At 62.2% G+C, this 5,000-nt stretch overlaps 1 pseudogene; it reads left to right on the top strand.

Annotated features, from left to right (window-relative positions):
• LOC124585193 overlaps nt 1–5,000 on the top strand; it is a 7,954-nt pseudogene that overhangs the window by 717 nt on the left and 2,237 nt on the right.

Raw genomic sequence — 5,000 nt, 5'->3', positions numbered from 1 at the left:
TCCTGGCTGGCTGCCCGGCGGTATATCTGGAGGAGTCGATTCGCCCCTTTGGGCGCTCGGGCTCCCGGCAAGCGCGCGCGGTTCTTCCCGGATGACGGACCTACCTGGCCCGGCCCTGGACCCGCGCCGCTGTTGGCTCGGGATGCTCTCGGGCGGAATAATCGCTCCCGTCAGCGGCGCTTCAGCTTTGGACAATTTCACGACCCGTCTTGAAACACGGACCAAGGAGTCTAACATGTGCGCGAGTCATTGGGCTGTACGAAACCTAAAGGCGTAATGAAAGTGAAGGTCTCGCCTTGCGCGGGCCGAGGGAGGATGGGGCTTCCCCGCCCTTCACGGGGCGGCGGCCTCCGCACTCCCGGGGCGTCTCGTCCTCATTGCGAGGTGAGGCGCACCTAGAGCGTACACGTTGGGACCCGAAAGATGGTGAACTATGCCTGGCCAGGACGAAGTCAGGGGAAACCCTGATGGAGGTCCGTAGCGATTCTGACGTGCAAATCGATCGTCGGAGCTGGGTATAGGGGCGAAAGACTAATCGAACCATCTAGTAGCTGGTTCCCTCCGAAGTTTCCCTCAGGATAGCTGGTGCTCGTACGAGTCTCATCCGGTAAAGCGAATGATTAGAGGCCTTGGGGCCGAAACGACCTCAACCTATTCTCAAACTTTAAATGGGTGAGATCTCCAGCTTGCTTGATATGCTGAAGCCGCGAGCAAACGACTCGGATCGGAGTGCCAAGTGGGCCACTTTTGGTAAGCAGAACTGGCGCTGTGGGATGAACCAAACGCCGAGTTAAGGCGCCCGAATCGACGCTCATGGGAAACCATGAAAGGCGTTGGTTGCTTAAGACAGCAGGACGGTGGCCATGGAAGTCGGAATCCGCTAAGGAGTGTGTAACAACTCACCTGCCGAAGCAACTAGCCCTGAAAATGGATGGCGCTGAAGCGTCGTGCCTATACTCGGCCGTCAGTCTGGCAGTCATGGCCGGTCCTTGCGGCCGGCCGCGAAGCCCTGACGAGTAGGAGGGTCGCGGCGGTGGGCGCAGAAGGGTCTGGGCGTGAGCCTGCCTGGAGCCGCCGTCGGTGCAGATCTTGGTGGTAGTAGCAAATACTCCAGCGAGGCCCTGGAGGGCTGACGCGGAGAAGGGTTTCGTGTGAACAGCCGTTGCACACGAGTCAGTCGATCCTAAGCCCTAGGAGAAATCCGATGTTGATGGGGGCCGTCATAGCATGATGCACTTTGTGCTGGCCCCCGTTGGGCGAAAGGGAATCCGGTTCCTATTCCGGAACCCGGCAGCGGAACCGATACAAGTCGGGCCCCTCTTTTAGAGATGCTCGTCGGGGTAACCCAAAAGGACCCGGAGACGCCGTCGGGAGATCGGGGAAGAGTTTTCTTTTCTGCATGAGCGTTCGAGTTCCCTGGAATCCTCTAGCAGGGAGATAGGGTTTGGAACGCGAAGAGCACCGCAGTTGCGGCGGTGTCCCGATCTTCCCCTCGGACCTTGAAAATCCGGGAGAGGGCCACGTGGAGGTGTCGCGCCGGTTCGTACCGATATCCGCAGCAGGTCTCCAAGGTGAAGAGCCTCTAGTCGATAGAATAATGTAGGTAAGGGAAGTCGGCAAATTGGATCCGTAACTTCGGGATAAGGATTGGCTCTGAGGATCGGGGCGTGTCGGGCTTGGTCGGGAAGTGGGTCAGCGCTAACGTGCCGGGCCTGGGCGAGGTGAGTGCCGTAGGGGTGCCGGTAAGTGCGGGCGTTTAGCGCGGGCGTGGTCTGCTCTCGCCGTTGGTTGGCCTCGTGCTGGCCGGCGGTGCAGGATGCGCGCGCCTGCGCGGCGTTCGCGCCCCGGTGCTTCAACCTGCGTGCAGGATCCGAGCTCGGTCCCGTGCCTTGGCCTCCCACGGATCTTCCTTGCTGCGAGGCCGCGTCCGCCTTAGCGTGCTCCTCCGGGGGCGCGCGGGTGCGCGGATTCTCTTCGGCCGCCATTCAACGATCAACTCAGAACTGGCACGGACTGGGGGAATCCGACTGTCTAATTAAAACAAAGCATTGCGATGGCCCTAGCGGGTGTTGACGCAATGTGATTTCTGCCCAGTGCTCTGAATGTCAACGTGAAGAAATTCAAGCAAGCGCGGGTAAACGGCGGGAGTAACTATGACTCTCTTAAGGTGGCCAAGTGGCGGCGGTGTGGCTGCATCCAGACTTGGCTTCTCGAAGTGCGGTCTTGATGTAGTCGTGCTGCTGCTGCGAGGTGCCTTCCTTGGGTTATAGTTACAGGGAGAGTGATGCGCAATACATGGGCCTAGCCCTCTTAGCCTCTCCTCTCCTGCGGTCTTCTCCCCTTCTCGTGGGCCCGCTGATTTCGCAGAGTGGAAGACCGCACCAGGGGCTTGGGGGGGTTACCAGCCCCCCCTCGCACTATCCCTTTTTTAGTTGGGGGCAGTAAGCAGAGAATAAGTGGTGGCCCTTCCGCTGAAGGTGCCACCCCAACTCCCCCAGCACCTAGCCGGCCAACCGGCCGTGCCGAAAATCTTGTAACTTTTGCAGCTATGTATACCTGTAGTGAGTGCCACCGCAGCTTTACAACCAAGAACGGTCTCGGGGTCCATCGCCGCCGCCAACATCTTGCGGCCGCCAACGCGGAGATCGTCACGGAGAGGCATCGCGCGAGGTGGACGGAGGAAGAAGTCCTGTCGCTCGCCAAGGCGGAGGCCGAACTGTTCCTTGAGAGGGACGCCCGGTTCTTCTTCGTCAATCAAGAACTCATCAGGATGTTCCCCGACCGAACGCTCGAGGCAATCAAGTGCCGACGGCGGCAAGCTGCCCACAAGCAGCTTGTCCGCCAATTCATGGAGGCGCTTGAGATCGGTCGGGGGGAAGAGCCGGCGTCCCGCCGGGGAGCAGCGAGCCCGCTGCCTGACGCGGGCGAGGCCGCTGCGCCGCCCGTCGACGCAGCCGAGGACTTCGCGGCCGACACCACCGGGCCGCCGCCGGAGGGGCCGACTGACGCCGCCATCTGGGAGCATCTGGCGGGGCTACCCGCTTCCGCCCAGCGTTTCTCTGCCCTGGATCGTGTCATAGGTCTGGGGCGGGGCACGCCGCCCGATGTCATCCTGGGCATGCTCCCGGATGCCCTTGCGTCGGTCGGGTCCAGAGGGGAGAGATCGATCACCAGGACACAGCGGCCGCGCCAACCATCGAAGCGGCCGCCTGCCGCGCCGCCGACGCAGAAGCGCAAGCGGCGCCGCTGGGAGTACGCGAGAACGCAGGATGCCTTCCGACGGTCGCGTGCACGTTGCGTGCGCGGCCTCTTGGATGGCACCCTGCTCCAGCCGCCACCTGCCATCCCTGGTCTGCTGGACTTCTGGGCGGACCTCTTCACCAAGAAGCCCATCTCCACCGCGGGCTTCATTCGTGACCGCCTCCTCCCGCACTCAGAGCCTGTCGCTCTCGAGTGCATATGGGGGCCGGTCACACATGAGGAGGTCGCCGCCGCGTTGCCGCCCAGGGGATCAGCAGCCGGGCCGGACGGCCTTACCCCAGCGGAGTTGCGGCGCCTGCCGCACGAAGTCCTGGTGAAAGTGATGAATCTCTTCCTTCTGGCCCGCGCCCTTCCGGAACGCCTGCTTCGCGCGCGGACGTCCCTTCTCCCGAAAACGGCTGCACCAACATCCCCCGCTGACTTTCGCCCCATTACGGTCTGCTCGGTGTTGGCGCGGACCTTTCACAAGGTTCTCGCGTCACGCCTGATGCGCGCATGTGCTGTGGACGAACGTCAGCGGGCATTCATCCCTCGGGATGGGATGTTGGAAAATACCTTCATCTTGGACACTGCTCTCACCGACGCAGTTCGCTCCTGCCGCTCTGTCTTTGTGGCATCGATCGACGTATCTAAGGCATTCGATTCGGTAGATCATGCTGCCCTTCGCCCCGTGCTGAAGGCGCATGGCCTGCCGGATTGCTTTGTCGAGTATGTCGAGCGGTGCTACGAGGGCAGCACGACAGTGATAGCGGACGGCGCCGGCGTGGGCGTGTCTGTGCAGCCAGCACGGGGCGTTCGCCAGGGCGATCCCCTCTCCCCCCTCCTGTTCAACTTTGCGGTGGACTACGTTTTAGGCCAACTGCCCTCCCACATCGGAGCTCGGATCCTCGGTCGCAGAGTCAACGCTGCGGCCTTTGCAGATGACGTCTTGCTGTTTGCAGCGACCCCGAGGGGCTTGCAGTCCCTCATCGACGCAGCTACCGCAGCCCTCGCCCACCTGGGGCTGCAGATCAACGCCCGGAAGTGTTTCACCCTCGCCTTAGTCGCGTCAGGGCGCGAAAAGAAGGTGAAGGTGGACAGCAATGTCACCTTCACAGCAGGCAATACCACCATGCCTGCCCTGCGTGTGGGTGAAACCTTCCGGTACCTGGGGCTGCAATTTTCCACGGCGGGTCGCTGTGTCTTCAATCCACGTAGCCACCTGGTGGAGCAGCTTGACGTCATCTCCCGAGCTCCGCTGAAGCCGCAACAGCGCCTCCACGCTCTCACCAACGTACTTCTCCCTGGCCTGTACCACGGGCTGGCCCTCAGCCGCACCCGGGTGGGTGCATTGAAGTCGGCCGACGTTACCATCCGGGCCGCCGTCAGGAGATGGTTCCGCCTTCCGGCGGACACCCCCCTGGGATACTTCCACGCTCCTGTTGCCCAGGGGGGCCTCGGCATTCCATCTTGCCGATGGATGGGTCCGACCCTCCGTCGGTCCCGTCTCCTGGCGCTGAAGAAGATAGGGCCAGCCTGCGACGGTGCAGGCATGGATGAGGTACAGCGTGAGATCGAGGTGCTGGAGCGCCACCTAATGTGGGAGGGCCACCTCCTCAAATCGTCAACGCAGGTTGGGGAAATGTGGGCGGCGCGCCTACACATCGCCATTGACGGTGCGGCACTGTCATCTTCTGCCGCCGTCAGTGGCCAACATCAGTGGGTCGCCGACACCAGTCGCCTGCTATCTGGGCGTGAAT

The sequence above is a fragment of the Schistocerca americana genome, unplaced genomic scaffold, assembly GCF_021461395.2.
Source record: "Schistocerca americana isolate TAMUIC-IGC-003095 unplaced genomic scaffold, iqSchAmer2.1 HiC_scaffold_484, whole genome shotgun sequence".
Taxonomy (NCBI): Eukaryota; Metazoa; Arthropoda; class Insecta; order Orthoptera; family Acrididae; genus Schistocerca; species Schistocerca americana.
The sequence above is the reverse complement of the archived record's forward strand: the minus strand, read 5'-3'. Positions and strand labels throughout refer to the sequence as shown.